Here is a 27,077-nt window from a genome sequence, read left to right as displayed (position 1 = left end):
TCTCCATTTCTTGACCAACAGTTGCATCTCCACATAATCAGATATCCATCCCTGTCACTGCAATGAAACTCGTTCACCAAGGTTACCAGTTGCCAAAGAATCTTCTAGTTGGCAAATTCAAGAGGCACTTTACTCTTGACCTTGCTTGACCTTCCTGTGCATTTGACACTATTGACCAGTCCCTTATTTTTAAGGGATATTTATTGGTTTATTTATGTATTCCCTTTATTGTTCCAGAAATGATTTTCAAAGTGTCCAGTCAAAATACAAATAATTTGGAAAGATAAAATAAAATTTTAAAAGTCTTAGTTGTTCTCTTGGCTTTTAACAAACCTTAAAGATAATCAATACTGTTAAGTCTCTTCAGATAACACAGGAATCTTAGAATACTTTAACTTCAGTCTCTTCCAATTTATAATTTATATACAAACTTTTTAATCAATTTGATCATTTAAAAAACCTATAAATAGATATCAGTGTTATGTTCAGAGAATCAGTGATTTATGTTCACCCATATAATTATAAATTTCCTTGAACACTGTTTCTTTTCTGTATCTCACGTTTTCCATCTGGAATCACCTTTATGAAGTACATACTTTAGAAGTTTCTTAAATGGAAACTTGTTGATGGCAAACTCTTGTTTGTGTGTAAATTTTGTATTTTGTCCTTATTCTTGGAAATAAGTTTTCTGAGTAAAAGACTCTAGATCCATTGCTCTGTTTTCTCAGCATATTGAATATATTTTTGTCCTGTCCATTTTTGTTGAGAAATCAAATGTTGGTCTTGCTGTTTCTTTGTGGGTGTACTTTTCTCATCTGTCTACTTTAGGATGTTCTTTTTGTCTTTTGTGCATTGAATATCACTGCTTTGTCTTGGATCACATCCTGCTTGGAATTTGTTAGGTTGCCTGAAGTAATGAATTGCTTTCTTTCATTAATTCTGTAAAAATTTGCCATAATATCTTGAAATACTGCCTTTCCTTCAGTCTCTTACTTGTCTTCTTCTATAACTTTGATTAGTAATATTTTGGACTGTTTACTTTCAATGCCCACTTTTATTTCTTTCACATAGGAAGCATAGTTATTTTTGTCCTTTGCTTGATAATCCTGCAATCTGTAGTGTTTGTTGGTGTGACTCAGATCTCTGCTGCTTCTGTTGATTATTGTTTCAGTGCCAAACTTACTTTTTGTTTTAGTATTTTGTGTTTTTCCATTTGTTCTTTACTATGATTTCATATTCAAACCATCTAGGTCCAGTTTATGGTTCCAAATTCTTGGGGAGACTTAAGGCAGATTTTATTTCTCTTGTCAAAGAGGGAAAGGTGAAAATAGACAAGATTTTTGGTTTCCCTCTTTTGCCAGGGTGGCTTATTTATTTTTCATTCTTATACTAGGTTCCTCGCATTTCCTTCTGTTTTTTTTTTTTTTTTTTTTTTTTTGAGATGGAGTCTTGCTCTGTCACCCAGTCTGGAGTGTAGTGGCATGATCTTGGCTAACTGTAACCTCCGCCTCCCGGGTTCAAGCAATTCTCCTGTCTCAGCCTCCTAAGTAGCTAGGATTACAGGTGTGCACCAACACGCCTGGCTAATTTTTGTATTTTTAATTTTTAGCAGAGATGGGCTTTCACCACGTTGGCCAGGCTGGTCTCAAAGTCCTGACCCCAGATGATCCACCTGCCTTGGCCTCCCGAAGTGCTGGGATTACACGCGTGAGCCACTGCACCCGGCCGGTTCCTCGAATTTCTAAAGGGTCTCTTATTAGACTTTCTCAGTTGTTTGTCTCTTACTTTGTAGACACTGCATAGCTATTGAAATGAAAGCTCAAAGCCAGGCTCACACCTGTAATCCCAGCACTTTGGGAGGCAAAGACAGGAGGATCACTTGAGACCAGGAGTTCGAAACCAGCCTGGTCAACGCAGCAAGTCCCCACCTCTACAAAACTGAAAAAGAAAAAATTAGGTGGGTGTGGTGGCGCACATATGTGGTCCCAGTTACTCAGGAAGCTGAGATGGGAGGATTGCTTGAGCCCAGGAGGTCAAGGCTGCGATGAGCCGTGACTGCCATTGCACTCCAGCCTGGGCGACAGAATGAGACCCTGTCTCAAAAACACAAGCAAACAAAAAAGAAATGAAACCTCAAGGTCTCTGGGGTTCAATGTTTCTCTGAGAAAGTGGGCCTCAGGGGGAGCTTGCCTTTGGGTCCACACTGTCATTATAATTTTTGCTTCTAAAGGTTCCTTATAGCATTTTATTTGAAAATACGTTTTTAAATTTTATTATTTATTTATTTATTTTTCAACTTTTATTTTAGATTCAGGGGATACATGTAAAGGTTTGTTACCTGAGTGTATTGTGTGATGCTGAGGCTTGGGTTATGAATGATCCCATCACCCAGGTACTAAGCATAGTACCAAATAAATTGTTTTTCAATCCTTTCCTCCTTCCCTTCCTTCTCTAGTAGTCTCCAGTGTCTATTGTTGCCAGCTTTATGTCCATGAGTACCCAGTGTTTAGCTCCCACCTATAAGTGGGAACACACAGTATTTGGTTTCCTCTTCCTGCGTTCATTCGCTTAGGATAATGGCCTCCAGCTGTATCCATATTCCTGCAAAGGAAATGAATTTTTTTTTATGGCTAGATAGTATTCCATGGGGTGTATGTAACACATTTTCTTTATCAAGTCCATCACTGATGGGCATCTAGGTTGATTCCATGTCTTTGCTATTGGGAATAGTGCTGCAATGAACATACAAGTGCGTGTGTCTTTCTGGTAGAAAAGATTGTTTTCCTTTGGATATATACCCAGTAATGGGATGGCTATGTTGAATGGTGGTTCCATTTTAAATTCTTTAAGAAATCTCCAAACTGCTTTCCACAGTGGCCGAACTAATTTACTTTCCCACCAACAGTGTATAAGCTTTCCCTTTTGGGTAGCTTTGCCAACATTTTTTTGTTTTCTGACTTTTTAATAGTAGTCATTTTGATTGGTATAAGATGGCATCTCATTGTAGTTTTGATTTGCATTTCTGTAATGATTAGTGATGTGCAGCATTTTTTCATATGTTTGTTGGCCACTTATATGTCTTCTTTTGAGAAGTGTCTGTTCTTGTCTTTTGACCATTTTTAATGGGATTATTTGTTTTTTGCTTGTTGTTATGTTATTTATAAATTATGTATATTAAACCTTTGTTGGATGCGTAGTTTGCAAATATTTTCTCTCATTCTGTATGTTGTCTGTTTACTCTGTTGACAGTTTCTTTTGCTGTACAGAAGGCCCTTAGTTTAATTAAGTCTTCTTTGTCAATTTTGGGTTTTGTTGCAATTGCTTTTGAAAACTTAGTCATAAATTCTTTCGTAAGTCCCATGTCCAGAATGGTGTTTTTAAGTTTTTGTCTAGAATTCTTATAGTTTGAGGTCTTACATTTAAATCTTTAATTCATCTTGAGTTAATTTTTGTACATGGCGAAAGTTAGGCATCCAGTTTCATTCTTCTGCATGTGGCTCACTAGCTATATCAGCACCATTTATTGAATAGGGAGTCTTTTCCCCATTGCTTATTTTTCTCTACTTTGTTGAAGATCAGATGGTTGTAGGTGTGTGGCTTTATTTCTGGGTTCTCTATTCTGTTCCATTGGTCTATGTGTCTCTTTTTGTACCAATATCATACTATTTTGGTTACTGTAGCCTTGTAGTATAGTTTGAAGACTGGTAATGTGATGGGTTTACTTTTTTTTTTTTTTTTTTGGCTTAGGGTTGCTTTGGCTATTCGGGCTCCTTTTTGGTTCCATATAAATTTTAGCGTATTTTTTTAATTCTGTGAAAAATGACATTGGTATTATAGTTTGATAGGAATCAGGTTGAATCTGAAAATTGCTTTGGGCAATATGACCTTCTTAATGAAATTGAGTCTTCTAATCCATGAGTATGGAATGTTTCTTCATCTGTTATCTGTGATTTCTTTTAGCAGTGTTTTGTAGTTCTCCTTGTAGAGATCTTTCGCCTGACTGGTTAGATGTATTCCTAGGTATTTAATTTTTTGTGGCTAGTATAAATGGGATTATGTTCTTGATTTGGCTCTCAGCTTGAAAATAATTGGCGTATAGAAACATCATTTGTTTTTAGAAGGATTATTTAGGATGTCTGCTCTATCAAATTTTTGCAAACACAAGATTCTCCTGATTTCCTGAAATTTTCTTTCTTGGCTTGAGATCTCTCTAATACTCCCTCTGACCATCTTTTCTAGTTTCTTCATTGGATCCTTCTTGTCTGCTCATCACCAGAGGGCAATGTCCAATAGTGTTCTATCCTTTACCCTCTCCCAATCTGCTTAAAAACACATCCTGCCCATTGCCTTCAGCTAACTGTATGCCAATTCCTCAAAACTATGCACTGTCTACCCAAAGCAATCTTTAGAGCTCTGCATTTTTGTATCTACAGGTCTTTTTAATTTAGCATCTCAAGCTCAACATGTCCAAAATTGACTCCCTCCTCCCACCCTCTTCTTTTATTTTTTTGTTTGGGAAAATGATACCAACATTCATCTTGTTAATCAACATAGAAACATGGAGAGCATTATAGATTCCTTCCTCTCCCACATCCTCCACAGTCAATTGAATACTGCATCTATGATTTCTATCACCATAAAACCTCTCATCACAACTCAACTACCTAATTAATTTAAAGCACCATAATTTCTCTCCTGGATTGATGTGATAACATCCTAAATGTCTGCAATAAATCCACAGTTCTCACTGGAATCAAAGTAATATTTCTAAAACACATATGTGATCATCTCATAACCTCCCCCCTTCCCCTACCTAGAATTCATCAATGACTTTCTGCAGTGCTCAAGATAAATTCACATTCCAAGTTCATCTTGTTCTATTCCACATTTACCCAGACTAAAGCCAAATTGAAATATTTGCAATTCCTCCAGCACATCATGTGTTCTCACAGCTTTGACTTTACACAGTTTCCTTTGCTTAAAATTTCCTTCCCCTTCCTCCTTGCCTGGCTTATACATTTTTATTTAATAGACATAATGTACATATTACCCTCCCATAAATCTTCCAAGTCTTTTACCTGCCTCACTCTGTTGAATGTCTTTGATTCATTCATTTAAGAAACATATATTGAGTCTGCATTATCTATCTATCTATCTATCTATCTATCTATCTATCTATCTAATCTTCTACATACTATGGTAATATGCTTGACATTAGGAAAATAATAAAGAATAAGAAACAATCCTTTTACATTACAGTGCAATAAGTGCAAAGATAGCAGAGAGCACAGTGAAGGGGAACCTGGACCAGACTTGAATGAACAGACAGGGCTTGTGAGGATGTTGTAAATAAGTAAATGTAATTGCTTTCTCTCTTAATTCTCTCCCTCTTATTTTCCCTACTGCTACCAGCCAAACATTTGTGTATAAAAGAAATTAGCATGTTTAGTTATGAAGTTTTTTATTTTCATAAATTTCTGTAGTTTAAATCAGCCTGGCCTCTGCCTGTTATTGACATACTAGAGAAATCATAAAACTCTGAGTAATTGTGTTCATGTGTTCCAGTAGGGCTTATCCAACCCTGGGAAAATAATGGCATCTGACCCAATAAGACTAGCAAAGAGCAAACCCAAGAAAAGAGATAAACATGTATTAAATGGTAGTTTTAAATTTTTTAAAGTACATTCATTTTTGTTTTATTCCACAAAGGCACCGTGGAAGCTTTTAAAAATACACACTGTTCAATGGGATAAAATATATTATCAAGGCCATGATAATAAAGGGGAAATAGAAAAGGAATATCATAAATCTGTAATAACATTAGTACACGGAAGCAGCAGAAAAAGGCTACAAATTTGATTCTAAGCTCCTTAACAGCCCAAACAAAGAAAGATCATGATTAGTCACAGTTCTGCATAAGAAAAATAACACAAATGACTTGTTCAGTAAGGAGCATAGTTTTTGTGAAAACTGATTCCCAAGGAATTTCTCCCATGAACGCTGAAACTGCTGTGTGATGTGGTAGACAATGTTCTTAATATGATCCCTTCAATAGCTACAATCACAGACATAATGAGTCTGTCTCATAAATATCCTTTGTTGTGGGTAGTTGGCAAAATGCCAAGGAATAAGTCAGTGAAAGCTGCTCTACAAGGAGTAGATTTCAGTAAAGCACACTGAAAATTCTAAGACTTTAGAATCAAACAGCTAAAGATTGAATCCTGGTTCAGTTAAACACAAGATGTGTCAACTTGGTCCAGTTACTTCCTCTTCCTTAATTTGATTATCTGTAAAAACTAGGATAATGATACTCATCATTTGGATCTAAAGTTCAGTTAAAATACAGAATATCTAGAACCATAATAATCAACATCCATTAAACTCATATACCATCCCAGGCACTATGCTAAGTACTTTACATGGATTATCTGATTTAATCCTCACAAAAATTCCTTTACATGAGTACTATAATTATTCCCATTTACCAACTAGGAAACTGAGATTAGAGAGGTTAAATCGTTTGCCCAAAACCACAGAGCTAGGATGAGGGGAGCTGAGCTCATCAGCCCAGGCATACTGATTTTAGAGTTCACGTTCTTAAAGCATTCTGTTCTATAAAATGCAACTGTGTCCGGAATTGGTGGGTTCTTGGTCTCACTGACTTCAAGAATGAAGCCACGGACCCTCGCGGTGAGTGTTACAGTTCTTAAAGGCAGCGTGTCCAGAATTTGTTCCTTCTGATGTTCAGATGTGTTCACAGTTTCTTCCTTCTGATGGGTTCGTGGTCTCACTGGCTCAGGAGTGAAGCTGCAGACCTTCGCCGTGAGTGTTACAGCTCTTAAGGCGGCGCCTCTGGAGTTGTTCGGTCCTCCCGGTGGGCTCGTGGGTCTCGCTGGCTTCAGGAGTGAAGCTGCAAACCTTCGCGGTGAGTGTTACAGCTCATAAAGGCAGTGTGGACTCAAAGAGTGAACAGTAGAAAGATTTATTGCAAACATCGAAAGAACAAAGCTTCCGCAATGTGGAAGGGGGACCCCAACGGGTTGCCACTGCTGGCTCGGGCAGCCTGCTTTTATTCTCTTATCTGGCCCACCCACGTCCTGCTGATTGGTAGAGCCCAGTGGTCTGTTTTGACAGGGCGCTGATTGGTGCGTTTACAATCTCTGAGCTAGACACAAAGGTTCTCCACGTCCACACCAGATTAGCTAGATACAGAGTGTCCACACAATGGTTCTCCAAGGCCCCACCAGAGTAGCTAGATACAGTGTCGATTGGTGCATTCACAAACCCTGAGCTAGACATGGGGTGCTGACTGGTGTGTTTACAAACCTTGAGCTAGATACAGAGTGCCGATTGGTGTATTTACAATCCCTGAGCTAGACATAAAGGTTCTCCACATCCCCACCAGACTCAGGAGTCCAGCTGGCTTCACCCGGTGGATCCCGCACCAGGACTGCAGCTGGAGCTGCCTGCCAGTCCCGCGCTGTGCACCCGCACTCCTCAGCCCTTGGGTGGTGGATGGGACTGGGCCCTGTGGAGGAGGGGGCGGCGCTCATCAGGGAGGCTGGGGCCGCACAGGAGCCCACAGAGTGGGTGGGAGGCTCAGGCATGGCGGGCTGCAGGTCCCGAGCCCTGCCCTGCGGGAAGGCAGCTAAGGCCCGGTGAGAAATGGTGCGCAGCGCCGGTGGGCTGGCACTGCTGGGGGACCCAGTACACCCTCTGCAGCCACTGGCCCCGGTGCTAAGCCCCTCATTGCCCGGGCCGGCAGGGCCGGCCGGCTGCTCCGAGTGCGGGGCCCGCCAAGCCCACGCCCACCCGGAACTCCAGCTGGCCGGCAAGCAGCCCCGGTTCCCGCTGGCGCCTCTCCCTCCACACCTCCCTGCAAGCTGAGGGAGCGGGCTCCGGCCTTGGCCAGCCCAGAAAGGGCCTCCCACAGTGCAGCGGCAGGCTGAAGGGCTCCTCAAGTGCCGCCAAAGTGGGAGCCCAGGCAGAGGAGGCGCCGAGAGCGAGCCAGGGCTGTGAGGACTGCCAGCACGCTGTCACCTCTCACAACTTTGAGGCAACTCTTGATAAAAAATCATTTCCCACAACTAGGTTTTTTGATACCAGGTTTGATACTAGGTATCTTATGATGACCTATAAAACAGATTCCTACCTGCCCTGTACCCCCAACCCTGCCATGGACAGTTAAGGTGAGATCCCTTTGTTTTGCCAGAGGTAGCTTGGTCAAGCTCCTGTAATAAAAAGCAAGGATTCTTACTATACAGATAGAATAAATGGCAGGTTACTCTACAGAGCTTTAAGGGCAGGAAAGTTAATCCTGTGTTCTGCTTACTGTCTGTGGTAAAAACAGCCCCTTGTTGTCCACTCCCATCTTTGATTCAGTTGACAGACAGCTGCAGCTTAATTGGCCTGCTACACAGTATGTTTGGCTGGATTTTGTGGCAAGCAGAGTCTGGTGGGGGGCCTTAAACAAAGCTCACCCAGCATGTCTTCTGCCTTGCCAAACTCTAAAAATAGAAAGCTCAACTTCTGCAGAGCTAAGGAGCTGAACTAGTCAATGGTTAGAAGATAGGTTTGTCATCTCAAGGGTGGTTTGTGTTTCCTATTAACTGGGGTTGGAATGACAAGGGGCAATCTTTTGAGCACTAAAGTCTGGACAGAATGGCATATGACCGCTATGCAAAGGACTGAATCCTGGTTATAAATCATAGCAACAACAGCCTGAAACTGAGCTATCACAGACTCTTAAATCTCCAAAGTGTGGCCTGGGTAAGCCATTATGAGAACTCTGCCTTCTCAGATAAAAAAAATTCCATGCCTCAGAGCTTAAAGCATACCTCCCTATGATCCATTTCTTTGTTCCAGCCAGACTTTCTTTCTGGAATTTTCCTCCATGCTCCGTGACCTGATCAAGGGTTAAAGAGGATTCCATATCCCACACTACATTAGAGAAGAGTGACAGCATATCAGAGAGAGGCATTGTGGACCTGTGTTTAAGTCAGCCTGTCTGAATCCACATCCTGGCTCCATCCTTCTTTACTAGGTATGTAACCTTGGACAAGGCCTTTAATCTCCATGGGTTTCATTAGACTACGTTTTGTTATCTATAAAACATGCTTAATAAAAGTTTCAACTTCATAGAGTGGTTTTGAGAATAAAATAAAATAATTCAAGTAAAGTACATATTTTAGAGAAAATGCATCTTCATAATGATTATTAATATCATGTATCATCTGGGAAAGTCTTAGTATGCCTACTGGAGGGACTCAGGAAAGAAATGAAGATGAAGCTTGAGATAATTTTAGAAATACAAAAGGATTCAGAGAATGGCAAAGGAAACTCAATTCTATTTAGAAATAAAATATTCTAAAAAACTATACTCCCAAAGAAAAGGTTTTCTCATTTTGGTAATTGGGGCCTGCCTATTAGCATACCCACGAAGTCTTCTTTCCCTTCAGCATGTTGTTGAAACATACTTCTAGGACTACAGAGAAAATGACTATCATTATTAATCACTGTAGTCATAAATCTAAATGAACAGTGAAAACTTATTTGAGAATAATCTACTGCGTCTAAGAAAGAGTGAAAAAACATTATTGAAATTGGAAGAAACAGAAATTGTGCATGCAAAAGAGGAAAACTGGATAAAAATTCTACCAAGTAACATTGGAAAATTTAGAACTCTGTTTTAGCCAAATAAGAACAGGCTGCAATGATAAAGAACCAGTCAAAGAATAAGAATTAAATTTAGGAAATTCAAATATTAATCGTTTGGTCACCAGTACCCAAAAATTAAAGAAAAGAAGCCAAGTAACAGAATGAGCATAGATGAAATACATATTAGTTATATACAGTCAGTAGAAGAAGATTTTTCAGAATATAAGATAAAATTGTTGGCCAGTAAGTTGAAAAAATATAATGCAAAATAAAATTAATAACAATATGGTAACCTGGCAAAAACAATTTAGATTATTTCAACACAACCTTAGGCAGAGGAGCAGTAGTGGAAGTATGCCTGTAATCTTGTATTTTTTCAGGAGAGATCGGTTGTAGATGGTGAACTATTACCTAATTTGTTTGAAAATATGTTGAAATATAATTAATCAAAATTTACATATTATCATTAGAGATATAAAAATAGGAGATTTAACATTTAAGTCATTTGAGAGAGAGAGAGAGAGACAGAGAGGGAGAGAAACAGATATAGAGAGAAAGAGAGAGAGAGAGAAAAACTCAGAAATGAGAATCAGCGTAATCTATAAATTATAAAACCATGGCCTTTAGAGTAAATATCTAATATCTGAGTCCTGGTTTGCCAATTTAACACTTATGAAATGTTGGACAAGTTAATGAATCTTACTAAGCCTCAGTTTCTTCACTTGCAACATGAATCATGAATCAAAAGGTTATTTTGAACATTAAATTAGATAAAAACCAAAAAGTTATTGGAATTTGGGTTGCTGCATTGTAAAATATTTATACATGTCAGCTCATAATTAAGACTACAAATGACAGGAAAAATAGTAATAGGCAACTTGAAACGACAGCAGTACATCCAAGTATATCACTAGTCACAATAATTGTAACTGCATTAAATTTCCACATTAAAACACAGAATTCTTAAGTGAGTAAATGTGCAAAAACTGGACATATGCTGCTTACTAAAGATCTACCTATAATAAAATGTTACTAAAAATTTAAACTGGATAAAAAGGATACACTAGGTAAATGTTAAAACTAATAATAGTAGACAAAGAAAACGCAAATAAAAACAACAAGTTAAACAGAAATTTTATAAGAGAAAATGTACATTCATTCACTCATTTATTAATATCGACATTTATTTTCTGAACATTTACAATGAGCCAGGCATTGTAAAAGTGCTGGAACTATAATACTTATCTAGGCAAACACATTCCCTGCCTTCGAGGAGCTTAATTCCAATGAGAGTAGATAATAAATTTATGGATTTATAAATATAATTGGCAGTGATGAGAGCTATGAATAATAAGCAGGTGAAGGAGAGTGAGAATGATGGGTTTCTCTCTTAGTAGGGTAGTAAGAAATGCCTTTCTGAGATGGTCACCTGAATTGAGTGAGCAAGTCATATGACTCTACGGGGCAGGATGGGCAGGAAGATGTTCTAGGCAAAGTAAACAGCATGATTTATTTTCTTTATGCAATGTGTACACAATGCAAAGACCCTGCGTCAAGAGCAATCCACAAAAAATGGCATCCAGAGAGATAAAAAAAAGCTCTTAGTAATACAAGGAGACATCCAGAAATGCTATGATAATGAGTTGCTTTAATACTGTCCTTCAGAAATTGATAAACAGTAATAGCAAAGGACATCATTTAAAAACTGAATTAATAATGTTGGTTGAATATATATGTACATACATTGTTAACCAACAAGAAAAACACATTTTTTTCAAATATACAAAGAATAGTTAAGAATTAGCCCTACGTTAGCCATGAAGAAAACTAATACATTCTATAAATTCAAATCAATAGGTGGGTATTTTCTGATTATAATGCAATAAAAGTAGATATTAGAAAAATATATAGCCAAATATTGTATCCATTTGGAAACTTATACTGTTCTAACTAAAACTAAGGTTAAGGAAGAAATCATATTAGAATTACAAAGTATTTAGAGATAAATGCAAATGAAATTACCATTTACAAAATACATGAAAGTACTTAAATGTAAGCCAGTATTCCAATGGCTATGTATTATTTAAGCACTGTGTTTTAGAAAACAAGAAAAAATGAAAACAAATTGGGTTCCATTGAAAATAAAAAAACAAACATATATAGAGAGTTAAAAAATATAAAAACAAAATAATGAAATATAAAACTACAAAATGAATAAAAAACATAATCTTTAATTAAATAAAAAGCTATTTTATTAAAGAAAATCAATAAAATTGATAAATATTTAGCTATTTAAAGCTAACCACCCCCAACTAAGCATATTATAAATGAGCAAAGAAAAAATAACCACAGCTACAAAAGGATTTTAAAATTCAAGAATATGCTTATTGCTTTTATATTACTGAATCTGGAAATAGATGAAGTTGATGACTTTCTAAAAATATATAAAGAATGAAAACTGACTCCAGATGTGTATAACCTGAAAAGTACAATAGTCATAGAAGAAGTTGAAATGATTGTAGAAGACATGACTAACTATATAGAAAAGTTCTAGAGAAATTCTGTCAAATTTCAAGAAACATGCAATTTCTCTGTTATTTAAACTTTTTCAGAGAACAGAAAAATATAAAACATTTTCAACTCATTTTTCAAGACTACCATAATCTTGACACTAAAGTTGAACAGAGTATCAAAAGCTGTAGATCAATCTCATTTATGACAGTAGACATAAAAATCCTTAATAAATATATGCAAGTAAAATCCAGTGGCATACAAAAAATAATACATCATACAGGAATGGCTCCATAGAGGTAATCTATTAATGCAATGTTTTGCATTTTTAGATTTAAAGAGAAACAACTGCATGACAATTTTGATAGAGACCCCAAAGCCCGCTTCATAGATATTCATAAAAAATTAGGAAAAGATCATCTTTAGTTTGATGAAAGATATCTACCAGGGAACTACTGCAAACATCAAATGAAACAGTGAACTTTTAGTTTCACTATTTATGGAACATTTTAGTTTTCCATTGACAGTAAAAATGGGACAATGTATGAGAGGTCACCAAAATGACGTCTATAGAAAGACAACTTGTTGACTGAAGAAAGAGAAAATCATTGAGTAATTCCACAAAGCTTGCTTATTTCAAGCATAACTTTCAAATGAGACTTGTGCATACTTTTTAGCCCAAGTAATTACCTGTTTTTTTCATGCTTATTTCAAGCATAACTTTCAAATGAGACTTGTGGATACTTTTTAACCAAAGTAATTACCTGTTTTTGTGACATGTTAAAAGTACCCTTTTCTAAGGAAGAAAAACTACTCCTAGGCAATGCACAATTTTCTTTTGCATAATTGCGATTTGATAGACACATTCTTACGCAGCATAGCTCATACAGCAGGAGTGTTATTGAATAAATAAATTAATAGTTAGTTTTAAGTGCATGTTTTATTGCAGCCAAACAGTTCAAATGAATCATCAGATGTTTCTGTGGGCTTTTATGCTCCCTAGAAGGCACACAAATTGACACTGACTATAGGGCTTAGAGCCTAAAAGAATCATCCTGAAAGTCAGCATTCTTTTTGAAAATTGAAAACAACTCAAGTTCTCTAGGGAGATGTTTTGGGAACCAGCACAAGATTTTTAAAAATCTAAGAAGTTTTTTTGATATATAATTTAAAACGTGTTAAATTACTTCTATTTAACTGATTCATGGGATTATCTGACACACTAGTTTATCTGTAAAACATACCTTGTGAAGCTCCAGACATGATGGCCTCCCATGTAGGAGGTCACACTGCAGAAAGCCCTCTCACTGCTGCTGTCACCAAATGAATTCAATGCTTCCTAAGAGGTGTTTGTGTTTATTCGCAAACATGTTTGTGTCTGTTGTAATTGTTATTTAAATTAGGTAATTTAATTTAATAATATGTAAAGCAATGACAGACAATAATGTAAAACAGAATTACTGTTCCCATAAAGTTGAAAGTTTGGAAAACTTAATCAAAACTTAATCAAGTGGCTACCTTTTACCTTATACCTTCTCAATATTCATATCTTGTCAGTAGTGGGCCTTACAAATAACTTCTCGCAATCTGCTATGATGTCCGATTACTTTATCCATGTTATTCTTTAAAGGTAGAAATCAATTTTTGCCTTATAATTTGGGCTTTTAAAAAAAGTCCATCACCATCCCTCCATCATCACAAAGATATATTTCTACATAGGACTGGCTACATAAATTGCCAACCCAGTGCAAAATGAAAGTGTGGGGCCCTTTGTTTAAAAAAGTATTAAGAATTTCAAGATGACAACAACAAGTAGGGCATTCAACCACACACTGACCCTTTCTAAGCATTGGCCTCTGTGGTGTCCCACACCCATGAAGACGGTTCTGTTTCTATATCATCTCCTATGAGTATAATTGTTTTACTTTTTACATTTAAGTTTTGAATCTTTCTGGAGTCTACATTTGTATAAAATGTTTTGTAGAGGTTAAGTATTTTTTTCCCCTCACACAGCGAGTGAGTTTTCCTGAAATCATTTACTAAGGAGCCTATTCTTTCCTTACTGTTTCATGATGCCATTCTAATCATGTATTAGGTTTTATATAGATCTCTCCCTGAGCTCTCCATTCAATTCCAGTGATCTGTGTGTGTGTGCATGGGTGTGTGTGTGTGTGTATGTGTGTTACAAGGGCTAGAAAGAAATTTTTAGGCAGATAGCGAGGATAAAGGAGTCCTTGGCAAGGCTTCCATTTTAATAAAAAGCAGTCCCCAAATCATGTTTTTTCAAACGAAGAGTGGCCTGAAAAATTGAGCTGCAGACATAGATAAGCAAGCTGGAAGTTTGCACAGGTGAATGCTGGCAGCCGTGCCAATAAAAAAGGGCTACCTGAGGGCCAGGCATGTTCAACTTGGAGGCTTCATCTTCCCTTTTCTTTGTCACCACGCGTACAGTAAAAAAAGCAGGCAACATGGCATCGGCCAGGTAAAGAACCTATCTGCACAATAAAAGATTAGGATGGGGCAGCCAGTTTCTTCACACGCTATGCAAATGACAAACCTAGTCTTAACCAGTTCTTCACACGCTATGCAAATGACACACCTGGTCCCACCAATCTTTCGTGCCCTGTGAAAATCAGACACCGCCTCCTCAAGCTCATCTAGAAAGCCTCCTGTGTTTCAACACAGAAGCAGCAATCCGTTTTCTCCAGGACCCCTCTCTGTGCAGAGAGCTCTTCTTTTCGCCTATTAAACTTCCGCTCTTAACCTCACTCTGGTGTGTCCGGGTCCTAGTTTTCTGTGGCTGTGAGACAACGAATATTGGGTATTTACCCCAGACAAACGATGCTACTTCATATGTAGGTGCAAGCACCTGTGTGTTTTATACTTTGGCTATTTCTCCCCTTTTTCTCTTCTAAGTTGCCTTTGCTAATCACATAAAATTTTAGAATAAATGTATTAAGGACCTTTAGAAAACTTCAGCAGAGATTGTGATGAGAATTGTGTTAAATTAGTAGATTAATTAGGGGAAGAATTGGTACCTTTGTAATATCTGTCTGTTCACCCAAGAACTTGGACCATCTATTTAAAGAGATTTTTTTAAAGCCTTTATTAGAGTATTCAAATTTTCTCTAGAGGCTTTGTGCACTTTTGGTTAAGTTATATCTTGAATTTTATTAGTTTTTGTAGATTCTTGTATTTTCTAAGATATATTTTTAATTGATTATAATTTGGAAACATATCTATTTTAAAAGACAGATTTTCTATCCCAAATTATTTGATTACTTCTAAGAATTTGGCTATTAATTTTGTATTTTTCTCCCATGGAGATGGTTATATCATCTACAAGTAAGACCAGCTATATAACTTGCAGGGCTAGGGTAAAATGCAAATTCAGGGATCCTTGTTCAGAAAGCAGGAAATAGATAAGAGCTGTTAAAGGTACTAAAATAAAAAGTTCAATAGGCTCTCTCTTAATGTGTCATGATATTTCATATTTGCTATTAAATGTTCTTCTAAGAAAGTAAAATTAAAATGTTTATTTGTATAAATTTTACTATTTATCTTTAGTACTGCGCAATGCCAGTTTTAAATGCAAATAAAAGAGTATTTAACTTGAATTCAGAGTTATAAAATTCAGGGTAATAATGCCTGTATTTACCAGAACAGTGGAAATGGTCCACAAGAAAACATCCACTGTTTGTGTTTCTCTTTTTGATTTGTGCTGAGCATCCTACCAATACTCTACCTTCTGTTTACTGATGAGTAAGGAAAGACTGAAAGGAAAGGAATTTTGGGTTATCCTATCTTTCCCTTTTCTTCTATATCATAATAATCAGCATAAGTGGTTGGCTAATACAGAGAAGAAACATGAGTGAGAAAGAATATGGTAGGTCTTCTTGGTCATTCATTTTTCTTAGAATGTCACTGCCTTCTTTCTGCATTAGAAGAAAGTTCTGGTTCGAACCAAAATAGCATGTTCTTTCCAGGCTGTCAGGACCCTACTTAGTCATAGACATAATACGCTTACCTTTACACTTGCTTTGAGTATTGCTCAACTTAGTTGCATCATGGGCCTACCACATACTGCACTCATGAGGCATTGTGACCTCTATATGTAAATGGCAAGGCAAGGAATAGCAGACAACTTATTGCATGTTTCTCTTCTACTCATGATGCACATGCTCAATTATCCCATCAGACTTCACTTGCAAAACAAAAATTAGAAAATAAAATTATGAAGAAATCCAGAATGGCTACAACAGAGCATCAAACCAAGCATGAAGCCCTTCTGAGCTCAGGGCCCTGTGTCACTGCAAAGGTGGCCCAGCCATGAAGTTAACCCTTCTGCAAATAATGACTGCAACTTATGACTGTTCCATCTCTTCCCTTCCAATCTCAATACTTTTTATTTCTTTTTTATTTTATTACAGAATTTTCCAGTGGTAACATTAGATATTTAGCTAATAACAAATGTCTGATAATAGTAGCAATATTTGTCATTCTATTCTTGTCCCTGATGAAATGTGTCTAAAGTTTCTATATAAAATAACACTTTTACTAAATTTCTATTATATAACTTTTACAAATATAAGAAATTTTATTTCTGTTCCTAACTTGTCAATTTTTTAATCATAAATTTGCATTAAAGTTTATTTAATACTTTTTCTGAACCAATTGACCTGACCATATGAATTTTCTTCCTAATCTCTTAATATGGTAAATTGTGTTGATTGACTTTTTGTCACTGACTTATCCTTGCCTGCATGAGATAAATTCTACTTAATACTAAAGTAATTTAAAAAAATATACACAAAGGGGCCAGGCACAGTGGCTCACACCTGCAATCCCAGCACTTTGGGATGCTGAGGCAGGCGGATCACTTGAGGTCAGGTATTTGAGACCAGCCTGGCCAACATGGTTAACCCCCGACTCTACTAAAAATATAAGAAAATTAGCTCAGTGTGGTGGCACGTGCCTGCAATCCCAGCTACTCCGGAGGCTGAGGCAGGAGAATCACTTGCACCTGGGAGGCAGAAGTTGCAGTGAGCCAAGATTGTGCCACTGTTCAGCCTGGGTGACAGCCAGACTCTGACAAAAAAATAAAATAAAATATGTGTGTGTGTGTGTATATATATATATATACACACACACACACACACACACACACACAAATATGTGTGTGTATATATATATACACACACACACACACACACACACAAACACACAGAAAGAAATGATAAATGTTTAAGGTGAGGGATAATCTCATTATGCTGGTGTGATCATTACACATTATATACTTGTATCAAAATATCACATGTACACCATAAATATGTACAATTATTATGCATACATAAAATTTAAAAAAATAAAAAATAAAAACCAAAAATACCACTGGGTTTGGTTATTTAATACTTTAAGATTTTTATATCTGTGTTCAGAGTGAAATTGGCTTATGGTATTCTTTCTGATTTCCTTCATTCAGTGTTGAAACAAGGACTTTCTTCATAAAACAAGCTGTACAGCTTTTGCTGTATTATAGTGTCCTCAATGTTGATTAGTTCTAAGTGTTACAAATTCTAAGTGTACATTTCTGTTCTAAGCATAATTTCTATAATGTGGTAATTATTACTGCTTTTCATGAAATATATCTGGCTGTCTCCTTTCTGAGTTCATGGTAGAATTGCATTTCTTCACATCTTTTGAAGTTAGATATAGACATGTGATTTGTTTTGGCTGTGTGAAGTATGAGAGGAATTGACATCAGTTCTGGACAGAAATATTAATGGTGAGTTTAAGTCACCATGATCTTTGTACCCTGCCATAGCAATTGAGGAATTCGGAAGATGAAACCTCCCTCAACCTGGCTCCCTAGGTGAAGATGACTTAGAGAGGAGACCCTTGTCAGCCCATGATGGCTATGTTATAACATGAATAAAAATCAAAAGTTTGTTCTTTCAAGCAACTGAGATTTGGCAGGTACTTTTTATCTCAACACAGCCTAGTTTATTCTGACTGAAACAGCTTGTGATTTTCTTCCTATCTCAAGAATTATTTAGTAATATGTTATATGCTTGCCATGCATATGGGCTGTTTTTAAAGTTATTGTTTATTTTATTGTATTATGGTCTTAAAATATAGTCTGTATGATTCTTGTTCTTTGGGATAAAATTGAATATTCATTTGTTTTAGTACATGGTATATTTTTGTAAATATCCCATGTGTGCTATAAAAATATATGATTCCTGTTTATTGGGAGTTGAGTTTTATGTATACAGATAGTATGTATATATATAGTGATTTGAATATATGTGTGTGTGTGTGTGTGTGTGTGTGTGTGTGTAGATATGAGTTCAAGGTGGTTTCTTGTAGGTGTCCCACGTATCTGCTCATTTTTTGTCTTCTGGAGCCGTCAATTTCTGGGAGACATGTTAAAATCTCCAGTTACAATTCAGATAGTTGTTAATGCTCACATGTTGGCACTATGTCTTAGGTCTACATATGTTAATATTAATTGTGTCATCTTTTTCTACTGTTTTGTTACTGAGTATAACATTCTTCTTTGTTCTTTATGATATCTTGCCCTACATTTTCTTTTAAAGTTTATAAAGTTTGTTACTTTTATTTTTGTCTTATTTGTGGCTAGTACATCTTTGTCCATTCTTCTATTTCTACCATTTTTATATTCTTTTGTTTGAACCATGTCTTTTGTAGCCATAAATTGTTAGATTTGCTTAATTTTAGCCAGTATGAGGATCTCTTTTTTTACTTAGTTATTGATATCATTGGGACTATTTCTGCCATCAAATTTCATATTTTCCATTATTGCACTTTAATTTTTTAAAAGAATTACATTCCTGCTTTCAGTTCAATCTATTAAATTTTATTCTTCTTGTTTAAAAGTTATATACTGGGTTCTTTTCTTTTTTTAAAAATGAGTATTCTTAACTCAAGATCCATTCCCATGTTTATTTTCTCTATAGATTTCTTAAGTTCATCTATATCTATATCTATACCTAACAATGTAAATATCTTGGCATGTCTTACCAACCATGCAAAAACTCTTCCCCAATGCTCACCTCATGATAGTAATTTGTTTAAAATGTTAGTTTTAACTGTTATGAATTTTCTTCCTCTCTCTGGCTCTCAATTTTGTAGTTTAGATAAGCCATTTAGTGACCTTTAATTCTCATATCTCTTACAGCATCCTCCTGATTTATCTTTTTATTTTTATTTGCATATTTTCTTTAGTAATTTCTTTGAAAGTGAGAATTTATATAAAAACTTTTCTAAAGCCCATATGCCTGAGAATATTTTTAATTACATCCTCATTTTTAAATGACAATATTGCTGAATGTAAAATTTAAGATTCTAGTTTTTTTCCTTAAAAAAGTTATCTATTTCTTGCATCCATGTTGGTGCCAAGTAATATGAATTACATTCTTTTTCCTGTGTAAATTATTTTCTCTTAATCTTTGAAACATTTTGAATAGTCTATCTTTTATATTCTTATATTTCATTATAATGAAATATAAGAATTTCTCCCCTCTTTATTTTTTATATTTTGGCACTCTCATTATCTGTACCCTGATACTTCTGCTTATATCCTCCACATCTTTTAGCCTTTCTTCTATTTTTCTATTTTCTTTTCTTTCTTTCTTTTTTTTTGAGACAGAGTCTCACTCTGTCGCCCAGGCTGGAGCGCAGTGGCGCGATCTTGGCTCACTGCAAGCTCTGCCTCCCGGGTTTACGCCATTCTCCTGCCTCAGTCTCCTGAGTTGAGTAGCTGGGACTACAGGCACCTGCCACCACACCCAGCTAATTTTTGTATTTTTAGTAGAGACGGGGTTTCACCACGTTAGCCAGGATGGTCTCGATCTCCTGACCTCGTGATCCGTCCACCTCGGCCTCTCAAAGTACTGGGATTACAGGCGTGAGCCACCGCACTCGGCCTAGCCTTTCTTTTATGTTTTTCATTCCATTCTTATTACCTTCTGAAATAGCTTTTCAATCTGATCACCTGAATATCTATTAATCCCAAAGCTTTACCCATTCTGTTGTTTATTCCTTCTATTGGATTCCTTATTTCACTGATTACATTTTTTTAAACTTTATCATTTCCACCTGGTTTTTGTTATGACCTTTTGTCCCTTATTTATATTATTAAGATCTTACTTTATCTCTTGAATTATTTTATTGCATTCATATTTACATTATTGCTGTGTCAATCCTTATTATTCTGTTTCACGAGTTATCTGTTCTTTGGTTGGTTGTTTTTATTTCCTAGTGAGTGCATTCCTTAGGTAAATAAATATATCGGTCCAAAAGCCTGTTCCCCAGAGTGTGTTGCCTGCTCAATCAAGTAGGATGCTTCAGAGAAGGACTGAGGGTTAATTCTTGGTATGTTTCTTTCTCCCTGTAAATTAAAAGAGAGGGAAGGTGATGAGATTCAGTTTGGAGAGCTCTTGGCACTGTGAACCCATTACCAATCACCTCCATTTGTTTCCTCTTAGTCCGCCAAACGAATCCTCTGTTCCTTGTTTTATTTTTAGTCATTCATACAGTGACTTGATACTTTACGAAGGCTAGCGATTCAGATGAGAAAGAGGTATAGGGGTGAATGCTCAAGGGTAGAGAGTAAGGCATCATCTGTTTTCATCAGCTCATCACCTAGCAAAGCTTTTATACTACCCTGATAGTACCTTGACAAGTGGTCAGGTCTGTCATTGCCGATTTTGAAGCTACAAGGCATCCAATGAGTCTCCTAGGCAAAAGGAGGACTTGAAAACCCTTTTGAAAATAACCCTCACAGCTACTATATGCAACTCTCCATTCAAGGCTGTAGCCACCTACTCCTGTGTACCACACACACCAATTGATAGGCTTTGTTACTCCCCATAGTTTTCTTTAGAGCTTCCTATTTTGTGTGTTTGTTTAAGTTTCCTGAGAGCCATGCTCCCATTTTACTTCCGTGGTTTTTACCCTGTTGATTTGGAGAGAGACAGGCAGGAATCCATGCTAGTTTGCCATTTTTTCAGAAATGAAGAAACATCCTTTTTTTATTTACTAATTTCTGCACCCTGAGTTGATTCCCCTGTGTCTTTTCTCTTTTCTATTTAATTTTTTATTTTTGTAAAAGACACATACCGTAATTTATCATTGTAAGTCTATAGTTCTGTGGCACATTTACATTGTTATGAAATATTTCTATGACTTTATGCCATATCTAAACCTCAAAATTTCTTAAATTATAGTAACCACATGTTTAAATTCTAGGATATATTTTAAATCATTTTAATCTTGTTTAATGGATGCACTACCATCTCAGAACTCTCTGAATAACCAATTAGAGATGATTTCTTTTATTTAATTGAGATAATCTTTTACATATTTATAGGGTACATGTCATAGTTTGTTACATGCATAGTATGCATAATGATCAAGTCAGGGTATTTGGGGTAGCCATTACTTTGAGTATTTCTCATTTCTATGTACTGGGAACAGTTCAAGTCCTCTCATCCAGCTACTCTGAAATACGCAATACATTGTTGATACCTATAGTCACTCTACACTGCTGTTGAACAATACAACTTATACTTTTTATCTAACTGTATGTTTGTACCTGTTAACCCACCTCTCTTCATCCCCCCTGCCCACATAGCTACCCACCCTTCCCAGGCTCTGCTACCTACCATTCTACTCTATACCTTTATGAGACCAACTTTTTATCTCCCGCATGTAAGGGAGAACATGCAGTATTCATCTTTCTGTGCTAGGCTTATTTCGCTTCACCTAATGACCTCCAGTTCCATCCATGTTGCTGCAAATGACTTCATTTCATTTTACTTTATTACTGAATAGTACTCCACTGTGTAACCACATTTTCTTTATTCGTTCACCTGTTGATGGACCCTTAAGTTGATTCTAATATCTTTGCTATTGTGAATAGTGCTTCAATAAACATGTAAGTGCAGGTATATTTTTGATACAATGATTTGTTTTCCTTTGCATAAATACCTTAGTAGGATTGCTAGATTATATGTAGTTTTATTTTCATTTTTTGAGAAATTTCGTAATGTTTTCCATAGTTGCTATGCTAATTTACATTCTCACCAATAGTGTATAAGGGTTCCCTTTTCTCCACATCCTCACCATCATCTGTTATTCTTTTTCTTTTTAATGATAGCCATTATAATCGGGGTAAGATGATATTTCATCGTGGTTTTGATTTGCATTTCCCTGATGACTAGTGTTGTTGAGCCTTTTTTCATACACTCGTTGGCCATTTTTATGTCTTCTTTTGGGAAATGTCTGTTCCTGTCCTTTGCCTACTTTTTAATGGGATTTTTTTTAGTGTTGAATTGCTTGACTTCTTTATATAATCTGCATATACGTTTTTGTCAGATAAATAGTTTGCAAACATTTTCTTCCTTTCAACAGATGGTCTCTTCATTTTGTTGATTATTTTCTTTGTGGAGCAAAAGATTTTTAGTATAATACGTCCCATTTGTCTGTTTTTGTATTTGTTGCCTGTCCTTTTGAGATCTTAGCCACACATTCTTTGTGGCTTTTTTTTTTCTTTTTTTCTTTTTTTTCTGGAATCTCGCTTTGTTGCCAGGCTGGAGTGCAGTGGCGTGATCTCAGTTCACTGCAACCTCTCCTTCCCAGATTCAAGCAATTCCCCTGCCTCAGCCTCCTGAGTAGCTGGAACTACAGGCATGTGCCACCACACCCAGCTAATTTTTGTATTTTTAGTAGAGAAGGGGTTTCACCATGTTGACCAGGATGGTCTCGATCTCTTGACCTCATGATCCACCCGCCTCAGCCTCCCAAAGTGCTGGGATTACAGGCATAAACCACTGCACCCGACCGAAAAGTCTGCAACTTTCACGCAAAAGTCAGTACAAGTAAACATTTGCACCTAAATACTTCAATATACAAATAAAGGACTAGGGATGAGGGTTGGTTAGAACCAATAAAAACTTTATTTACCTAAGATTGGTAGAGGGGGCAAAAAATGATCAATTTCTTTTCTGTGAATTTAATTCTTTTTGGCCAGCAATGGTATTTACTGAATTAGGTAATGTCATTGTCATTTTGCCCACAGAAAAAAGTCTATGCTATAGAGGTTCCAAATATTTCTTACCTAAAGTCTAAATTCTTAGTGTTTGAATTTCAATCTTTCTATTTTCTGCCCTTATATTTAAAATGTATAGTTTGTAAACAAAACATAGCCCTTTTTTTCTCATCTAGTCTAAAAGTTTAGGCTTTCATTTGGAGTATTTATCCCATTTACATTTAATATAATTACTCATTTATTTGGGTTTATACATAGCATTATATTTTGTATTTGAACTTGAATTGTCTTCTTTGCACTCCCTTTTCCCTCTTTCTTGTATTGTTTAAATGAATTGGATTTTTAAAAAATTATTTCAGATAATGAACAGACACAAATCACAAAACAGTAAAGAAAACAACCATCATGAAAGACACCAAGAAAAACAAATAGAACAACAGGAGAAAGTGAGAGAGTTCTGAGAAGAGAAAAAATATATATTAAGAAATAATCTCCAGCATCACACTACCTGTCGTAAAATTATGCTATAAGGCTATTATAGTCAAACAAGCATGGTATTTCTATAAAAACAAACAGATCAATGGAATAGAATAGAGAACCCAGAAATAAATTCAGGTATCTACAACCAACTGATTTTCATCAAGAACATACAACAAGGTAAGAAAACTGGTGCTGGGAATATTGGATATCCACATGCAGAAAAATGAAACTATAACCTTACCTCTCACCCTATACAAAAATTAGCTCAAGATGGATTAAAGACTTAAATATAAGACCCAAAACTATAAAACTACTAAAAGAAAACAGAAAAAAACACTTCAGGAACATTCAGTATGTTCCGTTGGATACCTCTTTCTAGTTGATAAAGTGCTTTATATAAACATTATCTCCTTTATTACAGGAGTGATACTTTGCAGTGAGCAAGGCTGATAGGATTTCTATTTTACAGATGAGTACATCAAGGCACAGTGGCTTCCTCTTACCACATTGTGGGCAGACTCGGTGCTTGTATATGGTCCTTCTGCTGCTCCACAGATATTCACACACTCTCTCTTTGTGATAAAATGTGATCTCCCTTATCAGTAAGCAAATAAACACAAAACTGGTTCAGTCTTGCTGGCTCATTTTGGCACATTATTTAGAATGATGGACAACAGACAGAAATGAGTGCCCATAGTGTAGAATCACCCTATAAAAAATACCTGCTTGAATTAGGGTCAGCTGAGAATTTAGCCTTAGGCCTACAGAAGGGTGTGGGGGAACACAATGGAAGGTGAAGGAAGAGAGAGTGCAACAGGGAAAGAGTGATCTCAGCAAGAACTATTTCAGGAGCCTCCTTTCCTGTGAGTTTTATTCTACAAGATTATAAAAGCCAACCCCAGGCTGCAGATTTTCAAACAGAAACACAGTCCCTTGGTTTGCTTTCTGACCTAGTCCTCTTCCATATAACTCAATGTGTCCAACACACAGAGTACAAAAGTTACATTTCTTGGAACAAAATCACACACACAAAAAATTTCTGGTCTTTCCCATGCAGTTTGTTTACTGGTCTATGACTGGCTTAATCTTATCAATTCTGCTGAGCAAGAGGCTCTGAACAATCTTCCTGAAGCTTGTCTCTCAGCAGGCAATTCTCCATTCCTTGCTACCTCATTAATGTCAGAAATCCTGAGGTGAGCTGTTTGCCAAATTGTGGCTCTAAGAATAAAAGTCGGGGAGGGGAGAGAGGACACACAGAGAGAATGTGCTCCTAATTTCCTGTATATATGCAAATATAGTACCTTTTTTCTCTTATCCCTGCAATCCCTTCAATAAAAGGAGGATAGTGCCCCTCAAAGAGAATGCAGCCTAAAGCATGAATTATAATCTTGCAGAGAACAAAAGAAACACAGAGAAAGAAAGGAACAAACAAATCCTTGGATGTTACGGCCAAAAGTACTCCAAAGACAGGTCTTTGGACCCAGGATTGACTCCATTCCTCTAAATCCACCTGGGATTGATAGTTGTCTCAGGGTGAGTGGGGTGGGGGGGGGAAAGGCGAGGCATGTGTGGGGGTGGGGGCATGGAAGTAAAGGGCAGGATGGGGAGAGGGAAGCAAGAAAGAACTGACTGTCTTGGGTGATATTTGCAATGATGAAGCCCCTAAGCACTGAGAGGATGACAGAGTCATTGTGAAGCAAGGGGAGTCCAGGTAAACATGCCCCTTGAGTACCACCTTTCCAGTATCCACAGCTGCTCCCGGTGTGGAGGCTGGGCAATGGCTAGTACTCTTAACTGCAATACCAGTGTGAGTGAATTGCTAGGGTGAATCCAGGATAAATTAGAAAAAAATTGAGTAAGATTGCCTCACTATAATAGCAACAATCAATAATTGTGTAGCTCTTATGATGTATCATAATGTGACATGGTGTCATAATGTGACACATCATATGATGTCTTTTCTGAAGGTTCTAAGCACCTGTAAAAGTGAATTAGCTCATTAAAAATAATTTTAAGGGAACTCTCTTTTTGTGGGTGATAAAACTGAGGTGCAGAGAGGTTAAGTAATTTGCCCAAAGGCACACAGCTAGTGGTAGAGCTGGGATTCAAACTCAGGCAGTCTGATGCCAGAGCATGTGTTCTTAACACCACATTTTACTATCTCTCAAGGCTAAACAAGGTTGTTCATGCCTGTGACATTTAAAATAGTAAAATATTAATAATAAACTTCAGAAAAAGGGAGAAATATTTGAATAAGTTAAAACCACAGTTTTAAAGGCATGAAAATCTATATTTTAAAATGATATTCAATAGCATAGGAAAGTCTTCATGACATAGTATCAAGAGAAAAGGCACAATGTAAAATGACACAGAGTGTTACCCCTGCTTTGCTTAACAACACAGGGTTTTGTACTTATCTCCATATCATCTATCTCTGAATGGGTAAGTATAGAAAAACAATACTAGAAAGAAATACACCAAAATATTTACAATGGTTAATTCCAGATAGTAGAATTAGTGGTTTTATTTTCTTCTTTATACTTTTACATATTTGCCATTTTTAAAAAAACAATCTACATATATTTATAATAGAGAAAAGATGTGTATACGGAAATAATGTGGTTGAGTCTGATTTCTTCTTTCCCATTAAGTGCATTCCATCCTGAGACATGCTATTCTCAATGCTGGCAGCTCTTCACCATGTTGGGGATGGTGGGGAGGTGGTTCTGCTTGCACCCCCACCCCTGCTCCCCAGTCTTCTGCATTCCCTCCTCCTTCCAGCTCAGTGCTCTATAAACATTTACCTCAGTCCATGGAAGGGAACCCTGTGGTGAACTCTGGGATGGTGCAAATTTCTTTCCAGTGATTTTAATCATCCCGTAAATTATGATGTGTTAAAGTTTTGGTTCCGTGTATCAGATTCCTGTTCACAAAGCAGAGGTGTTACCTAGGGGCTGAGCTAAGATATGCATGAAGATAATTGAAAGATTTGACACAAGTAGTATCAGGTAGCCAATATATTTATATTTAAGCTGGGGAAAAAAATGATATGAAGCCTTTTAATAATAAAAATGCCTATACATAGTTGTTCATTTATAAATGGAAGAATGGGTTATCAGTGAAAATACATCACCTGGTCTTTTGCACCCTGGTTTTCATAAAACCATAAATATGGGACAATCTTGCCTTGAATTCTCTGATAAGAGAATATCCATCCTATGTTCTCACTGTCTGTTGAATGTCTCTTTCTTAAGGAATGATAAAAGATTATTTAACTGTCTTTGCTATTTGTGGAATTTTCTTTTTGGTTTCATGTAATCTAAATTCTTCCTTCTGTGACTCAAACATGTTTTTC

Source organism: Pan troglodytes, chromosome 1 (genome assembly GCF_028858775.2).
Source record: "Pan troglodytes isolate AG18354 chromosome 1, NHGRI_mPanTro3-v2.0_pri, whole genome shotgun sequence".
In the NCBI taxonomy this organism is placed as follows: Eukaryota; Metazoa; Chordata; class Mammalia; order Primates; family Hominidae; genus Pan; species Pan troglodytes.
Note: the sequence above shows the minus strand (reverse complement) of the source record.